At 39.1% G+C, this 20,015-nt stretch overlaps 1 protein-coding gene and 1 pseudogene across 1 annotated transcript in view; one reads left to right on the top strand and one right to left on the bottom strand.

The window, feature by feature from the left end:
* The window catches only part of LOC142149622 (uncharacterized), a 276,122-nt gene that overhangs the window by 64,013 nt on the left and 192,094 nt on the right, over nt 1–20,015 (bottom strand). The gene's annotated exons all lie outside the window — the stretch shown is intronic.
* LOC142149543 (uncharacterized) lies at nt 13,005–13,975 on the top strand (annotated as a pseudogene).

Below are 20,015 nucleotides of genomic sequence, written 5' to 3'. Positions count from 1 at the left end.
TCAGAAGGATGAATCCAGGTGACACAGTCTCAGTATTTATATGTGATGTATTCAGTCACAACTGATCACTAATCACCTGTACAACAGAATGGTGAATGTCTAATACTTTAAGTATTGCTAAAAGGCTCAATAGTATTTCATATATAAAACTGTTTTGCCTCGATTTAGATTCCGGAAAAACAATAAAATACCAAGCCGACTCTGCTCCATACTCGGATCCCCTAGGTTTGATGTGTTTGGTTCTCCAGGAATCAAGCATGAGCATCTCTAATTTTAATAATATTTTTATTATTTCAGTATGTCACAGTCTAATAACCATTTTACTAATAAGCATTGTGACTGTTGTCATAATAAATTACATTTAGTAACATTCTGGCTTTGTTCTTAGAATCATTCATGTCTCAAACAGCCTGTTTATAATGTTACATTTTTCCAAGTAAGGATTCAATGATGGTAAATTTCTATAAATTGTGTTTTGATTGTATTTTTGTATGTCTGTGAGCAGCTGAAGGCTTCTTAAGAGTGTTATCTCTGGTACCAATCCTTGGTGCTGGTAACAGTCTTGTTTTTTAAAAATGAGTGTGAGATAGATGTTTGTAGTTTACTCATCTATAGATAGAGAGAAGAGGGATCCGCACCAATGACAAAATTCTGTACCGCCTAGTGTACTATGTATATAATCTAATTTTTAATATTTCCATGCACCTATATATGTAATTTAAGGTGTGGACTGATAACTCATCTCACATATATTTAACCTCTTCTAACTAAGAGGTATTTAGCCATGATACAAAAAGAAGAAGAGAAAAAGCTTCTAATCAGGGCACTGTTTTACAGACCAAGGGGTAAATGAATTAAATTTCAAGCGGCGCTGCATTGTAAAGGGAAACTTCACTTTACAATGCAGCGCCGCTTGAAATTTAATCGCCGAACAGGCTGAACACGCCGGTGTTGAAGAACCCGCATGTTCATACATTTACCCCCAAGTTTGATAAACAAAAACAATTTTCTTTATTTAATTCATTACAAATGTTTCATATCCTATGCTCTGACCATTTAATAAAGTTTTCAAGTGAAATATTAAAACATAACGAGTTTGTGAAAAGTGATTGGTGCTTTGTGTACATTAAATACAATTGTTAAAAATACAACTTCTTAGTTCCTTGACAATTTATTTTTTAACCTGTTATAATATTTCTTCATTATTGTGGTATTACTTAAGTTTGGGCACTAAATAAAGTGGGATTGACACTAAGTATAAAAAAAATTGCATATGAGAGCAATTGATACATTACAGGAGCCAACAGATATTCACACTTCAGGAACAAACATGTATAAATATCACCATGCTGGCATGAGAACCATACACTATATGGGCAAAAGTATTTGGCTACTCCTGTTAATTATTGAATTGAGGTGTTTCAATCAGACCTGCTGCCAGAGATGTATAAAATCCAGCACCAGCCATGCAGTCTCCATTTGTGAACATTTGTGATACAAAATGGGTCGTTCTGAAGAGCTCAATGACTTCAAGCTTGGTACTGTGATAGGATGCCACCTTTGCAATAAGACACTTCGTGAAATTTCATCCCTGCTGGATATTCCACAGTCAACTGTAAGTGATATTATTAGAAATTGGAAGCGTTTGGGAACAATGCAACTCAGACACAAAGCGGAAAACCACATAAAATCATAGAGCAGGATCAACGACTGCTAAGGCGGATGGTACGTAAAAGCCAATGCTCTGCTGTTGATTTCAGAGCTGAAGAGTTCCGAACTTCCACTGGCAGTAATATAAGCACAAAAACTGTGTGGTGGGAGGTTAATGGAATGGGATTCCATGGCCGAGCGGCTACATGCAAGACTCACATCACCAAGACCAATGCCAAGTGTCGTATAGAGTGGTGTAAAGCACACCAATACTAATGTGGAGCAGTGGAAATGTGTTCTGTGGAGTGCCCAGTCACGCTTCTCTGTTTGGCAGTCAGATGGGTGAGTCTGGGTTTGGTGGATTGAGGGAGAACGTTACCTGCCTGAATGCATTATGCATTAAGAAGTTTGGTGGAGGAGGGATAATGTTATGGGGCTGTTTTTCAGGGTTTGGGCTAGGCCCCTTAGCTCCAGTGAAGGGCAATCTTAATACTTCAGCATACCAAGCCATTTCGGATAATGCTGTGCTTCCGACTTTGCGGCAACAGTTTGGAAAAGGCCCTTTTCTATTCCAACATGACTGTGCACCAGTGCACAAAGCAAGAACTACAAAGACATGGTTTGATGAGTTTGGTGTGGAAGAACTTGGCTGGCCCGCACAGATCTCAGACCTCATCCCAATCAAACATCTTTGGAATGAACTGGAACAGAGATTTCGAGCCAGGCCTTCTCATCCAACATCAGTGTCTGATCTTATAAATGCTCTGCAGAATGAATGGGCACAAATTCCCACAGAAACACTCCAACATCTTGTGAAAAGACTTCCTGGAAGAGTGGAAGCTGTTATCTCTTTCAAAAGGGGGACCAACTCCATATTATAGAATATGTATTTGAATACAATGTCATTACAGTCCCTGTTGGTGTAATGATCAAGCGTCTGAATACTTTTGTCCATAAAGTGTATATATATATATATATATATATATATATATAAAAATAGGGATACTCTGCACTCTCCAAACACATAGGGCCTGATTCATTAAGGATCTTAAATTAAGAAGTTTCTTATTTAAGTCTCCTGAACAAAACTATGTTATAATGCAATGGGTGCAAATTAGTTTTCTGTTTTGCACATAAGTTAAATACTGACTGTTTTTTCATGTAGCACACTAATATCATCTCTAATTTTCAGTGTATAAATAAGCTATCAAGTATTTGTGTGCTACATGAAAAAACAGATAGTATTTAACTTATGTGCAAAACAGAAAACTAATTTGCACCCTTGCATGGTAACATGGTTTTGTCCAGGAGTCATAAATAAGAAACTTCTTAATTTAAGATCCTTAATGAATCAGGCCCATAATGTAAGTCCCATCACTCTTGCACCCCATTCTTTACATTAATTCCAACTTGTGTCAGGTGAGTCCCAGGTCTCCTATGGCTGCTAGTGCTTGGGAGAGACTCACCCCTAAAAGCTGTATGCAGGTAAGCCTTAAGCCCAGATAAAAAGTATTGCGTTTGATCATATTAGGACTGACCAGAATGGGAAAACTTTGGCGCAAGTTGGTCAGCTTAAGATATATAGCAATATGTGGAACTAACATTCCCTGTTTTTAATACAGAAAAGTAGTTAGTACAGCACTAATTATGTGTTTGGAAAGTACAGAGTATCCCTGTTTTTGTCTATACAATGTGAGCAACCCCCTCTTGCACACCAGGAACAATAGTACCAATCAGGCTCCATGCCATAAGTGAATAAAGTTGGCATCCAGGCAATCAGAAATATGTAGATAGTCCTAACGCGTTTCTTCACCCTAATTGGTGATTACTTCAGAGGCATCGATCAGATGAGGAAATATTCTTCATACACTGACACCTGTTGCCTCAATTATATTGGGGCAACAGGTGTCATTGTTTTTACCTTTATCAATTATATCTAAAGCCTGTAATTGAGTTCAATAAGATTAGTAACAAAGCAGTATTTTCATTTATTTATGATAAACTAGTGTTTCATAATACATCTTATACACTATATTCAATTAGTGGTAATTCGATATAATAGAAACACCATCAGACTCTTTCCAGAATAGATCAGCAGTAAGTTCATCTATTCAGTTAAGAGACAGAAGGTTTCTATCTAATTACCTATTTCAAGCCTTGGAGAATAGACCTTATAGTATCTATATATGGTCAAGTTACAATATAATAATTGTATTTTATTCTTGCAGTGAGACCTATTATAAATATATGTTATTAATACATGTTCTTTATGTACCTATTGAGCGCAGTCACTTTTCTTGTTATTTTGTTCGATTTTTTTAGGCGTTTGCAGTCTCCTTGGACATCTGCTTAATCAGGTGTGGTCATTGTGAGCACCAAGAGGGTTATCTATGTATATGTTATAGTTATATCCCATATAACTATGTGCTAACTCCAGTAACACAAATACAACTTTACACCAATGTAATATATTGCACATCATGCTGTATACATTGTCTGCAAGCAAAGCCTCATGGAAAATATCACACAATGTTATAGTTCTAAGCAGGGCCGGATTAAGGGAATGGAGGCCCCTGGGCTAAGGGGGCCTCCATTCCCCCATAAGGCCCCCCCCCCCCCCGTGATCCGAGCTGCCCGTCCCCCCTGCCCTCACCCTCCCGCCACTCGGCACTTACCTCCTTCTCCGATGCTCTGTAGTCTCTTTACTGAGGAGATCTCGTGAGAGTGAGAATCACGAGATCTCCTCAGTAAGGAGACTACAGCGCGCTGGAGAAGGACCGCAGTGAAAGTGCTCAGCAGTACTGATCGCACCGGGGGGCGCCCCCGCCCCCGACCGATCAATACTGCTGCTGAGCACTTTCAAGGGCCTCCTGGATGCCATAGGCCCCTGGGCTGTAGCCCAGTTAGCCCTATGGTTAATCCAGCCCTGGTTCTAAGTGGTAGTCATATATATATAAAATGCATGCTACTAAATTAAATGTATCTAGATTCATAATGCCTATTGTATTAGCAATAATAAATAAATAGAGATATGGCAGAAAAAGCAAACAAGTGAAGTTATAGAGATGAAAGATAATGTCCATGTGTGAATCCTAATGGTATAAATATCTATAAACACCCAAAGAAGAAAGTCTCAAGTTCAGAAAATAGTATAACATTCTATAATGTAGTGTAACATATATAGTACTAATACAAAGTAACTGGCATTGTACTGACATTATTTCAAAATTAGACTTTGTATCAGCACAGCTGTCAATCAGTGAAGTGCTCCATCATCTGGATAATTATACAAAGAGAAGTCGGTGAGCTTCAAAGGATCATGTCCCAGTAATACTACTTACTGCTTATAAATATCCTGAAGCAAAAAATCACAACTCTTCAGAAATGTGAATACCAAATCTGATATCAGCAAAGTTAATCTTAAATAAGTTGAATCCCATAAAGCTATTTGCCAACTCCAATAACAAAAATGTTTTTTTAAACCAATGTGACATATTGCATATGTGCTGATTAAATTGTTGGCAAAAACTGCCTCATGGAAAATGTATATTACACAATGTTATAGTTCTAAATCATTACCATATATTTGTTCAGTCTTATAGTAATAGTATAGTAATCCACAGGGGCATTTAACGATATCATACAAGCTGCTGTGGCTGATGTGCATGGTTGAAGTGTGTTCCTACTAGCATTTTGTTGCAGGTAACACAACCATCAGTCCTAATGATGACCAATCTAAGTGGGGGGGAAAGGATGGACGACTGCTGTATTTTTGTATAGGGTCAATTGGTACCAAAAGGTTCCTCCAGATGCGACCTCTTTTGTACCATATCAAAGAACAATCAGAATATAATTTTTCAAGCCAAGATCACTGGTCAGAAGATTCCAGTTATTGTTGTTATCTTGTCTAAAGTGCTATGTTCTGTTACTGAATGTTGTACCTTTTATTGTTATGTGGTTTCTTGTTTTATTCTTTTCCAGCTGGAATAGCTTTTATCTATCCCTTTTTATGTATATTGTAACTACACTCAGCAAATATATGTCCCATTACTGTAATCTGTTACAGAAATGGGACATTCAATATCATTATTCATCTGACTTTTTAAGAGATGGAGGCTGATGACTGAATGGATGTAATATCATACTGCGGTCTGATGATTTTCTGAATAAACTGGTATCTATATTGTGGGCCACTCTAATAACCAATACGTCCCAGTAGTGTAGGCTGGATTCATGTTTCTCCATAAGCAATTTGATTGGACAATTTTAGCCATTCAAAAAAAAAATTCAATTAATTTAACAAAAGTCGATCGCTCTCCCAGGTCATGGAAAGATCAACTATAAAGTGACAGAATATCAATTTTTGTCCAGCAAAAGGCAGATTGAAGGATAGAACGTTCTTCAAACTGATACATAAAAATATTTGCGAATGCCGGTGCCATGTTGGGAATAAAAGGCAGTTTCAAATTTAAAGTATTTTAATGTCAGTATAAGATGGAAAATATACAAAGGAGGTCCAGAAAATTGTGCGCTGTTAATGAGAGTTTGTGCGATACATCCATGCCTTCACCATGTGGAATGGAAGAGTATACGTTCCTGATATCCAAAGTCTTTCACCAAATTAATGAATTCTGTGGAATCATGATTAAAACAAGGTAGTGCCCCCTCATAAGGTTAGAGGTAATTATCCACGTATTTAGATAGAGGTTGAGAAAGTGACCCCCTTGCAGATATTAGGTCTCTTCCCAGGGTGTGTGTAGCATTCTTGTAGATCTTGGGTACAGTATATAGCACTGGTCTAATGAGGAAGTCACTGGTCAAAAATTGTTTAGTATTGATATCCAATCAACCATTGTTGAAGCCTAAATGGATCATCTCATCAATCTGGGCTTTAATCTTTAAATTTTACTTATTTGAAGTGGGATTATGGTCCAATTGTACATATGCATCGGAATCAATGAGTTGTTGTAAGACTTCATTTCTATAATATGAGTAGCCCAATATCACTATAGCTCCCCCTTTATCTGCTGGCTGAATTATAATATCCTTATCAATTGGCCAATTCTTTAATGGCATGTCTCTCAGAATTTGACCAGTTATGCTTTTAGTATCCTTGTACAAGGGTCTTATTTATTGGGTCAATTATGCTAGGTGTATAAAAAGTTGGCATATTAGTAGCTACAGCATTCTTAAACTGATCTTTTACAGAAAGATTTATTTACATTTTATGTAAATCAACTTCAGTGGCCAACTCTGACTGGATAAAGGAAGGAACATAGCTGAGACCTTTCTGTAAGATGCTGTCTCCAATTGTAGACAGTGCTCTTTTAGAGAGATTGTAAATTACTTTTTGCTGACACTCGTTGTTAGTTTTTGTAACCTTGTGCATTGAGCCACATCCCATTCAGGTTGCGTCTTTTCATTTTCTCTGCTTTTCCACTGGTAGAATGCCCTACTAAAAAAGGAGAAGGGTCTAAAAACAAGCCACGTTCATTGTCCATTCTGGAAATGGGGATGCTTTCCTCCTCAATAGGGCTAGTTTCCTGGAAAAAGGCATCTATTTATTAAAAACGTCTGTTGGATATATTTGGTGTGGTACTGCTATCCTTTAAAAAACAATGTTATACTATATTTTCCTTATAATGTTTTGTGGAGTTTGGCTTTACTGAAGGAGAAAAGCTCTTCCCCATATTTAGTTGCCTGATCAGACACCTTCTTAAACCAATCATTCTATATAAAGATAACATGTAAATCATTAATCTTGGTGATTTAATTTCTAACATCCACCAGGTCCTCCTCTCCCTCCTCAGTAACTACAAGGATCAAATCCAAGGGACATTTATTTAAAATTGCCAAATGTTCTACAGAATTCAGTGTTTGTACGGTCTATAGTGGGCTGGTTATTGAATGAAAACACTCTGAGCATTTGTTTAGCTTTATAATAGTGTGTTACAGTGGCTGCATGAAAATGTAAATTCACCTCTCATTTCATTAATGTTAATAATATATTATAAATATCTATAGAATTTGTACTGCCTGTATTATCAGGTAAAGTCTCAGAATGAATAATTTTACTGGTTTCTTTCTCTGAAGAGGACAATATCTCAGCAGGTTTCCACCAGCTAGATCTGCAAAAGCTTCAATATTCAAAACATGCCAATGATAAAGCAACAAAACATCCACAAAATGACAATAACAATGAGATTGTGTCTCTATATACAAGTATAAGACAATTATTTCATTATATAAATCTGGGCATTTATATAAATCTATATATTCTCTAGTATCAGTACCGTGGTAACATGTGTGTAATAGATTGTAAGCTTGTTTGGGGAGGGCCACCTTTACCTTCTGTCTGCCTAAACAATAGGCAAATCCTAAACAAAAGATCCATTTGTTGACATAACAGGATGTCAGAGACTGATATGTTCTAATCAGAATGGAAGATTTTACCACCTGCCAAGGTCTAATTAGAATTTTCCTTTGTAGTAAGGGACCTAAGGAATGTTTATACCTCATTTACAAGTCAATGAGGTTTACATGAGAAGCTGCTCCGATGAAAGAATATGTATAAACCTTTTGAGACCCTAATTTAAATTTTATCTCAAGACAAACAGTCTGAGAACCTTCTGGTCATCCCGGGAACTATTGAAGAGAGATGGGGAGGAATGACTATAAATAGGCAGTATCAGCCCAGTGTTAGTGAGTTGGTGGCCGGAGAGCTGGAAGGAGGGAACAGTAAGAATGATCAGGAGGGAAAGAGATTGAAGGCAAAATCTACAGTGTATGGTAATTATATTATGTCTAAGAAGATATTGATACATACACAAATATTTTTAATGTCTTGCTATGACTGTGGGATGTGATTTTGTCTGAAAATGTTCTGACTTAACAATGTTTTGTATCGTTATTATTGCAATGTGACAGTATTATAAATATAGTTAAAATGGTACACTACTATGAATTGTATAATCTATAACTTCTTTCTATCTATATAATATCCTGTACTGTGGGATCAAGTGTGTAATTTGTAATATATGAACATTAATCCTCTGCACTTACCATATACAAACTGGGGTGAAAGAGGGATCTACCAACATTATGTAAAGAAAAAACGTATATGCTCTGCACTCACTAAATACACAATTAATGCTTTTCTAACTACTTTTCTGTACTAAAATCAGGGAATGTTAGTTCTACATAATGCAATGTATGATAAGCTGACCAACTCACTCAAATCTTCTCCTTCTGCCCAGTCCTAATATATATTTTTACCTGGTTTGAGGATATCCCGCACAAGGCTTTTAAATCCTCCCCAAGCAATAGCAGCCATGGAAAAACCAGGGACTCGGCTGACACAAGTTGGGATTAATTAATGTAAAGAACATTGTAAAGGCAAGGCACAAATAGCCTGCACTCACCATGTCTCTCTCTCTCCCTCTCTCTCTCTCTCTCTCCCTCTCTCTCCCTCTCCCTCTCTCCCTCTCCCTCTCCCTCTCTCTCTCTCTCTCTCTCTCTCTCTCTATATATATATATATATTCCACAGACAAAAGACCTCACTGTTTAACATGTTCGATTAAGGTATTTTTTAAACTCTTTCACTCAAACTCCAAAAAGCAATGAAATTACAGAGATTAAGGCAGAAGCCTTAATAGACATGGTCCTTGCACAATACAGACATAGTATGCCATCACATCCTCTGGTTAGCTGCAGATTCAGCACTATCATGTAGTGAGATTGCTGTCAGTCACACAATACAGACATGGTATGTCATCACATCCTGTGGTTAGCTGCAGATTCAGCACTATCATGGAGTCAGATTGCTGTCACTCACACAATACAGACATAGTATGTCATCACATCCTGTGGTTAGCTGCAGATTCAGCACTATCATGGAGTCAGATTGCTGTCACTCACACAATACAGACATGGTATGTCATCACATCCTGTGGTTAGCTGCAGATTCAGCACTATCATGGAGTCAGATTGCTGTCACTCACACAATACAGACATGGTATGTCATCACATCCTGCGGTTAGCTGCAGATTCAGCACTATCATGGAGTGAGATTGCTGTCACTCACACAATACAGACATGGTATGTCATCACATCCTGTGGTTAGCTGCAGATTCAGCACTATCATGGAGTTAGATTGCTGTCACTCACACAATACAGACATGGTGCTATCACATCCTGTGGTTAGCTGCAGATTCAGCACTATTATTGAGTGAGATTTCTGTCACTCACAACATGTTGGAGCTGCTATTTCACAGATTTGTGTGATCACTGGAATACACACATGCAGTACTATTACATCATCATCATCATCACCATTTATTTATATAGCACCACTGATTCCACAGCGCTGTTCAGAGAATTCATTCACATCAGTACCTGCCCCATTGGAGCTTACAATCTAAATTCCCTAACATACACACACAGACATCTTTTAGCTTAGCTTTATCATAGTTTAGGGCCTTAGTTATTTAGAAACAATATAGAGCAACTTCATAAAGAAGTAGAATTACAAAATAACAATATATTTAAAATATATTTAATTGGTGTAGAAGCCTCTGCTTAGTTTGGTTTTCAGTGACCAATGTTTGCCATTACATTCACTTACAAGGCCTAGGCTGACTTTTAAAAACAATTAAAGCACACACAACGTCAACAAGTCTTTAGTAGGAAATGTTTAATTAACAAATCTAACAGAAGTGTAAACCAAATGCAAAGAGAGCACTAGAACAAATGAACAATACATAACATTATTATATGTTACCACATTAAAAGTAAAATAGCAACTAGTGTATTTTAATATAATAACAAAGCATATCAGATGTATTTATTAATAATGTACAAACTTCATACAAATGGATTGCTAACAGTAATACAAAGTATGTTAAACTAGTGCAATGAGTGCTTAAATCAGCATAAACAGATATACATAGAAGTTATCTGACCCCTGCACAATACAGAGAGCCTTTCTCTGACATCTCTTATATACATATATATATATATTAGAGATGTGCACTGACACCGTGTTTTGGTTTTGGATGCAGTTTTCGTAAAAAAACTCCATCACTCAGAATAAATCACCAGCCATTGTATCTCTATCTTTATATGTATACTTTACAAAACTTTACAAGTTATACAATCTGTTGACATAAATAAGATAACAGTCATTGCGATACGTAGAACACAGAGAATAAATAAGGGAATAACAAATCTTGGTTTTCCCTAGAGTTTAATCTATTACTTTCACTATTAAATTATTTTATTCCATATTTCACAACAATATTATAATAGTACCATATATATTAAAACCTTTTTTAATATTTAAAATAAAAATTATTATTTTAATCATAGTAGTGAGACAATATAAGAATGAGTCTCTATTCTGGTATATAGATGAGTGCCTCCAATTTTGGGACTTTCTTTTCTTCTTTTGTTCACAAACATTCAAAATGTTTTGTGTGTGCAGTCTTTATAGTTTTTTAGTATGGGTGTATGCCACCTTCACCTATCAGCATCATCATTTATTTATATAGTGGTAAGGTAAGGAAAGCCCTACTCTTCCCTACCGATTAATACTCTGGCAATGTATTGTGTGTGTAGTCTTTGAAGTTTTTTAGCATGGATGCAGGCCACCTTTGACTCTCAGCATCATCATTTATTTATATATCGGCAAGCTAAGGAAAGCCCTGCTCTTGGCTACTGATGAATGCTCTGGCAATGTATTTTTTGTGTAGTCTTTGAAGTTTTTTAGCATGGATGCAGGTCACCTTCATCTATCAACATCATCATGTGTTTATATAGTGATAGCCAATTGTAAAGAGCAATGTAATTTGCTATCTACTTGTATAAATATTTGCTGAGGACTCAAATCCGCCTAATGACTTCTGATTGTTACTGCCTCTTTCCCCTGTGTAATGTTCCAAAATTGGTGCGTGCATAGAGTTCAACATTTCTATCTCTTGCACCTTACACTAATTTTTTTGTTGCAGTTTAACTTATCCAATGGGCTTGCTTCAGTTGGTGAAATTTTATTTGCAGCCACTGCAATGATCTACATGCTGTGATTGAATGTCGAAAATGGCAATTAAAAATCCTCACATGTAAGTTCCCTTTTTTAAATATAGATGTCACTGAATGACCCTCTCAAACTTGACAAAAATAAAAAATAGAAAATTTGAGAATATAAAGCATTTTTGGGGGGGAGTGCAGCTGCTGCTGAACCTCACACGCAAACACCCAGTCTTTTTCAAAATGATTTCAGATGCCATTGCCCCACACAAGATTACTTTCACTAGAAAAACTTAAAATTTTTTAAAAAAATAATTCCTTTTTTGATTCTGCTGCTACTGTTTCCCTCCACTAAAATTACTACTTAGTTCAGAATGATATCTAAATCAGTCTTTATACTAGTACTATTATATCTGCAATGTATTAGCAACAACCAGTACGTAAAAAGTCTCTGAAAGATTGAAAATAAAACCAATTGGTCAGCAAACTATTCTAGCTGACTAATCTCTACTGAACTTCTTTACAATAATCACAATTCTATTGCGTTCTATGTCCCTCTTTCACCCTAAACAATATTTTCAGAGCACTGCAGCTAACATTGTCCTTACACGCTGTCTGTTCTAAAATGGCTCACGGGAAAATGAGGGAGGACTATATCTATCTATCTATCTATCTATCTATCTATCATGTGAGGAGTAAGTTTCCCGGAAATCCCACTTTGTCTCATTTTGAGAACCAAATTTGTTGCGCGAAACCGAGTCACAACTAGTTTTCACTCGGATCCCAAAGTCGAATCGTGTCAAATTTCAACCAATCCGAACCGCTCATCTCTAATATATATTATATTGCAAATCAGGTTGCACACTATTAATTGTATTCACTATTATGAATTTGACTTTAACACTTCATTAATAGTGAATAGGTGGTTTGTCCATTATCTCCTGTGCAGACATATCACAACGTTTATGGGTGTAAAGATACAACTTCACAGCTTTTATTTAAGTATCTATGTTTCTGTGACAATATACACAAAAATGAAAACAATGGTCAATGATTGGGTCATATTTGTTAGTGTATAAAATATGTTTGTGTTCATTATACAATATAACACTACTACTGTTAAAGTAGATTCATTAATGTAATGATTAAGCTTCTAAATCTAAACCATAATTTTTTTCATAGGTGAATTAATGAACAGGATTCCTACTAAAAACAGAAGACTTCTCGGAAAGGATCTTGTCTTCTAAACATCTAACTGTTCCAGAAAAAAAACCTCAACTACAAGTCATATAGACTACAGACATAACTTCTTCTTCCACTCTAGAGGAATTACACTAGCTAATTTAATTTTGTGAATAGGATAAACCTTCTACAAAGTAGTGTTTACTCATCAAACACATCATGAATCGCAAAGTAATGAAACCATATCTGTGCTCTGAATGTGATAAAAGTTTTACATATAAATCACAACTGATCACACATCAGAGGATTCACACAGGAGAGAAACCATTTAAATGCTCTGAGTGTAGCAAGTGTTTTACCAAGTATTCAAAGCTCGTAGTACATCAGAGAATTCACACAGGAGAGAAACCATTTAATTGTTCTGAATGTAGCACAAGTTTTAGGCAAAAGTCACATCTTGTTGAGCATCAGAGGATTCACACAGGAGAGAAACCATATAAATGCTCTGAATGTAGCAAGTGTTTTACCCAGAAGTCAGTGCTTGTAAAACATCAGAGGATTCACACAGCAGAGAAACCATTTAATTGTTCTGAATGTAGCACAGGTTTTATGCAAAAGTCATATCTTGTTGCACATCAGAGGATTCACACAGGAGAGAAACCATATAAATGCTCTGAATGTAGCAAGGGTTTTACCCACAAGTCAGACCTTGTTGCACATGAGAGGATTCACACAGGAGACAAACCATATAAATGCTCTGAATGTAGCAAGAGTTTTACCCAAAAGTCAGTGCTTGTAAAACATCAGAGGATTCATACTGCAGAGAAACCATATAAATGCTCTGAATGTAGCAAGTGTTTTACCCAAAAGTCAGACCTTGTTGCACATCAGCGGATTCACACAGGAGATAAACCATATAAATGCTCTGAATGTAGCAAGTGTTTTACTCAAAAGTCAGCGTTTGTAAAACATCAGAGGATTCATACTGCAGAGAAACCATTTAAATGCTCTCAATGAAGAAAGTGTTTTACTCACAAGTCAACTGTTATACAACATCAGAGGATTCACATAAGAGAACACTTATCACTCACCAGAGAATTCACACAAGGGTCACCTTAACGATCTAAATGTAGCATATGTATCATAAGCAAATTATCTTGTTGTATCACGATAATATCCAAACAAGGGACATAAAATGTGTCTTTTTTTCAGTGTTTCAGTCAAGAAGAAGAAGAAAGAGCTTTCCATGCAGTACCAGCAGCTCTTCTCCATACAGGGATTCCTTCTATGACAGGCTGAGCTATGAGGCTATAAGTACTGAATATTTCCACATAAACACTACACACTGCCATGTTTTACATGAATTGTGTTCCTATTGGTCTCTGTTATACTTTCTTATACTTTCCCTCAAACCTTTCTATTGCTGTCCTATTTCCCTCTGTTATTAGAACTATGTAGTCTGAAAGAGTTATTTAGTATATAGTAGAAGTAAAACTCTTATTGCTGTAGCCAATAGCAACCAATCAGATCATCACATTTGTTGGTTTGATAGCACCAGGCTGCTAATAGCTGATACAGCCAATAAGTAACTGCTCAGTATAGGTAAAGATGCATAGTATTAATATTATTTTTATTTATAATGCACCACAAAACTTGACATATACAGATAGCAATGATCCATAACACAGTATATAATACATAATACATGAAGATGAAAATACGAAGACCTGACATACTGAATAAACAAACAAAAACAGTTAACATGGTAATGATGATCAAATTACATTTACAAGACAGGAGGTAAGAGTGATTGTAATGTCCAATGTATAGTAGGCGAGAGCTGAAGAAAACAGGGCTAGGGAATCAGGCTAAGAGGTACAGAGGGTGATGGAATAATAGAAGGAGGACACAAGGAAAGTGGTTCCTGCATGTGAGAGCTTACATCCTAAAGGGAGGTAAAAGACATAAATAGGGTGGTTCTGAGTGGGGCAGTGGAGGTGACAACCAAGTCAAGGAAGTTAGGAAGAGGACTGATAGGCTTGAATAAATAAATTAGTCTTACTGTTAGGAACCCCTCTAACCGATACAGCACAACCCGGAGTCTAGTCCGCCAGTCTCCCGGATGGGGAGAACCCAGGAAAGCGGAGTGAAGTCCAGGCAAGGGTCGAGGGCCGGCAGCAGACAGGGAATCCAATACACAAGCCGAGGTCAAGGGTCACAGGCACGGTAGCAAGGTCCAGATAGAGGCAGGAAGGTCAGGGTCACAAGAAACACAGGCAGGGTCCAAATCCAGGCAAGGGGTCATGCACAGGCAATCCAATCGTAATATCCAAAGGACAGAACTGGGAACACAGGAGGTCAGCAAACTGGCAACAGAAAGCTATAACCGGCAGGGAGGCTAAGCCCTCCCTGCCCTATATACTACCACTGACCAATGGCAAGCAGAGGAACTAGCAGCTGATCAGCCCCATAGTCTGTTCCTTATGCCCTGCACACGCGCTCGGCTGCCACTAATGCCGAGATGCGGCGCTACATCCACAGCGCATCCCGGTCATTGCCTAGGCAACGGCCGGGGAGAAACATAAAGTGACGTCCCGGTCATGGAGACGCCCGAGACACTTCCTGTCAGGCAGAGAGAGTCGCGGTGGCTTGAGGCACCGCCGCGGCTCATAACAGTACCCCCCCTTGAGGAGGGGTCAAGGAACCCCGACAACCAGGTTTCCTATGAAATTTTTTGAAAAATTCCTTCAAATGTTTTCAAGCGTGCAGTCGTCTTCGCGGGACCCAGGACCGCTCCTCTAATCCGCAATTCTTCCACTGCACTAGAAAGTGCACCTTACCCTGCACTTTTTTAGAGTTGAGAATCTTCTGGATAATGTACTTGGGTGGTTTGTTCCTATTTCTCACAGGCAAACTTGAAGGCTGGGATTGGTTCGGGTATAGTACCGGCTTAAATACAATGAAATGTGTTGGGGATCCTCAGTGAACCAGGAATCTTTAATCTGAAAGCTATCGGATTAATCTGCTTGATAATCATGAACGGACCAATGAATTTAGGCCCCAGTTTCTTACAAGGCTGTCTAAGTCTAATATTCCGTGTTGAAAGCCACACTTTCTGGCCCACTTTGAATGAGCAGGTGGTACGGTGGCGATCCGAATTTTTTTTAGAGAAAAATGAGGCTTGTTTTAAAGAGCACTGAACTTTCTTCCAGATCCTTCTGAAATCTGTAGCTGTAGAACGTATCTCTGAAATACCAGCGGACCTGAGCGCATATAAAGAATTGGACCTGGGGTGGAAACCAAAATTACAGTACAACGGAGAAGTATGAGTGGATGAGTGACAGGAATTGTTGTACGCAAACTCTGCCCAAGGTAACAGAGAGGACCAGTTGTCGTGGAATTTTGTGGTGTATAATCGTAGAAAATGCTCCAGGGACTGGTTAACCCTCTCAGTTTGACCATTAGATTGAGGGTGGTATGCAGATGAAAGGCTGATTTTGATTCCAAGAAGGGTACAGAAAGACTTCCAGAACTGCGCAACAAACTGAGAACCACAATCTGAGACAATATCAACAGGAAGACCATGGAGTCGAAATATATGTTGGACAAAGAGAACAGCCAGATCTCTAGCGCTGGGAAGTCTGGTTAGCGGTATGAAATGGGACATTTTACAGAAACAATCTACAACCACCCATATGGTGTTATGTCCTGCAGAGGATGAGAGATCAACAATGAAGTCCATTGATAAGTGTGTCCAAGGTTTTGAGGGAATGTACAACAGAACAAGCTGGCCTGAAGGAGAGTTCCTGGGAACCTTACTCCTTGCACAAGTCTCACATTAGAGGACAAAGTCTCTGACATCCGCAGATAATGAGGGCCACCACAAGGCACGAGAAAGAATTTCCAATGTTTTATGGATCCCAGGATGCCCGGATGTCTTGTTGTCATGTGCCTCAGATAGGACCGCTTTTCGCATGTGGACTGGAACAAACAGAGGGCTCCCTGGAGTATTAGCAGGAGCTATCTCTTGGAATCTATGGAGCGTCATACTTAAATCCTGAGTTAGTCCGGCATGAATTATAGAGGAAGGAATGATAGGCAGAGGATCAGAAATAGGAATGTAATGCGACATAGGTCTGTACGTAATTACGAAATTGAAGCGGGTAAAGAAGAGTGCCCAGCGGGCCTGTCTGGGATTCAACCGATTTGCCGACTGGATGTACTGTAGATTCTTGTGGTCCGTAATCACGGAGATAACATGTACCGCTCCTTCCAGCCAGTGACGCCATTCCTCAAAGGCCCACTTAATAGCCAATAGCTCTCGGTTGCCCACGTCGTAATTCGCTTTAGCGGTAGAGAATTTACGAGAGAAGTATGCACATGGATGTAAACGGTGAGTGTGAGGATCCGTCTAAGAAAGGATAGCGCCAGCACCGGCATCTGAGGCATCCACTTCTAATACAAAAGGAACATCTGGATTGGGATGTCTAAGGACTTGAGTAGGTACAAACGCTCTTTTTAAGGCTTCAAATGCACTTACCGCCTGAGGAGGCCAATTAGTGGGATTCATCCCTTTCCGGGTAAGGGCGACAATAGGAGCCACTATATCAGAAAAACTGCGGATGAACCTTCTATAATAATTTGCGAAGCCCAGGAACCTCTGCACGGCCTTGAGGTTGTTGGGTTGTACCCAGTCGAGACTTGGACTTTAGTTGGGTCCAAGGAGAAGCCAGCAGGGCAGATGATGTATCCCAGAAATGACACCTTCTGTACCTCAAATTCGCATTTCTCCAACTTGGCGAAGAGATGGTGGTCTCTAAGTTTTTGAAGAACTTGCTTAACATGACTCTGATGCAAGGACAGCGACTGAGAGTATATCAGGATGTCATCCAAATAGACAACCACGAAGTGGTCAAGAAATTCACGGAGAACTTCATTAATCAAGTCTTGACAGCAGGTGCATTACTGAGGCCAAATGGCATGACCAGATACTCGTAGTGGCCGGAGTGTGTATTGAATGCCGTCTTCCATTCATCTCCCTCTCGGGTGCGGATGAGGTTGTATGCTCCACGGAGATCGATTTTGGTGAAGACGGTGGCACCTCTTAACTGATCGAATAGCACTGAGATGAGAGGAAGAGGATAGGTGTTCTTGACTGTAATTTGATTACGGCCCCGGTAGTCAATGCAGGGCCGCAGTCCAACATCTTTTTTTGACACAAAGAAGCATCCGGCGCCTACAGGAGATTTAGATGGCCTGATAAACCCCTTCTCAAGATTTTCCTCAATATAAACTTGCATGGCCTAGGTCTCCGGACCAGAGAGAGAATACAAGTGCCCCTTAGGTAACTTGGAAGCAGGAATCAGCTCGATAGCACAGTCAAAGTCTCGATGAGGTGGTAAAGTGTCAGCAGCATTTTTGGAGAACACATCCCAGTACTCATGATATTGTGAGGGAAGTTGCTCTGGAATAGACTGGATCACACGCAGAGGCAGAGTCAAGCAAGACTGTGTACAATAAGAGCTCCACTGGACAATTTCTCCTTTTGCCCAATCCACGACAGGATTATGACGGGAAAGCAACGGATGGCCCAGGATCAGCGGGACTGATGGACAGTCGATAAGGAAGAGGGTTATAGCCTCGGAATGGAGAGCTCCTATGCTCAGTTGTAGTGATGGAGTCTACCAAACAATTTTACCTCCAGGCAATGGACTCCCATCTAGGCCACAAACTGTAACTGCAGAACGAAGCTTCACCATAGGAATCCCAGCAGAACGGGCAAACCCGATATCAAGGAAGTTGACTGCAGCTCCACTATCAATGAAGGCCAACAGGGCCACGGAACTGGCACCGAAAGCGACTTGTGCGGGAATAAGGACAGCATTCTTTTGGGAAACAATTTGGAAGCCTAGGTGGACTTTTCCCAGACATGCACCTTTTTCAGGTTTGTATGGACAAGAGCAGGAGAAGTTGCCTTTATTGCCACAATAAAGACATAGACCTTGCGACCGTCTCTTGTCTCTATACTCAGGAGGGAGGCAAAACGCCCCTGACTGCGTAGGCTTGTCAACATCCGTGGAAGCTCTAATAAATGCAGATGAAAAAGAAGATGACTCTTTCTCTGTCCTCCTCTCCTTGATTCTCCTGTCAATTTTAATAGCGAGCTGCATAAGACTCTCCAACGAGGAGGGGGAAGGATACTGCACAAGTGAATCCTTTATCTCCTCTGACAGTCCTAGGCAAAACTGGCAGTGTAATGCTGGGTCATTCCATTCACTGTCAGACGACCATCTGCGAAATTCAGCGCAGTAGTCTTCTGCCAGACATTAGCCTTGCTTTAAAGGCCCGTAGATGAGCCTCAGCAGAGGCAACTCGATCTGGATCATCGTAGAGGAGACCTAACGCGTTGAAGAAAGCTTCCAATGATTGCATGATAGGACTCGACTGTGGTAGGGTGAAAGCCTAGGACTGGGGGTCACCCTGCAGGAGGGAGATGACAATTCCAACTCTCTGATGTTCTGAACCAGAAAACCGAGGTTTCAGCGGAAAATAAAGTTTGCAGCTTTCTTTAAAATTCCGGAACAGGGCTCTATTTCCGGAGAAACGGTCCAGTAAATTTAACTTGAGTTCATCAACAGAACTGGGAATGGGCAATGTAGTCCGGGAGTCCTCCTCATGAGAGGAAAACCGCTGAGACAATCCCCGGCCCATTTGGTACAGGGTCTCAACATGACCCGCTAGGGCTTGGAAAGGAGACGATTTGGTTCCGCTTTCTTCCATCCCAACTTCGTCTACGAAGTTGGGATATGGTCCAATTGTACATATGCACCGGAATCAATGAGTTGTTGTAAGACTTCATTGCTATAATATGAGTAGCCCAATATCACTATAGCTCCCCCTTTATCTGCTGGCTGAATTATAATATCCTTATCATTGGCCAATTCTTTAATGTCATATCTCTCAGAATCTGACCAGTTATGCTTTCAGTGCCCTTGTAGAGGGGACTTAATTATTGGGTCAATTATGCTAGGTGTATAAAAAGTTGGCTTATTAGTAGTTACAGCATTCTTAAACTGATCTTTTACTGAAAGATGTATTTACATTTTATATAAATGAACTTCAGTGGCCAACTCCAACTTGATAAAGGAAAGTACAAAGC

This window comes from Mixophyes fleayi, chromosome 4, assembly GCF_038048845.1.
Source record: "Mixophyes fleayi isolate aMixFle1 chromosome 4, aMixFle1.hap1, whole genome shotgun sequence".
NCBI classification, from domain to species: Eukaryota; Metazoa; Chordata; class Amphibia; order Anura; family Limnodynastidae; genus Mixophyes; species Mixophyes fleayi.
The sequence above is the reverse complement of the archived record's forward strand: the minus strand, read 5'-3'. Positions and strand labels throughout refer to the sequence as shown.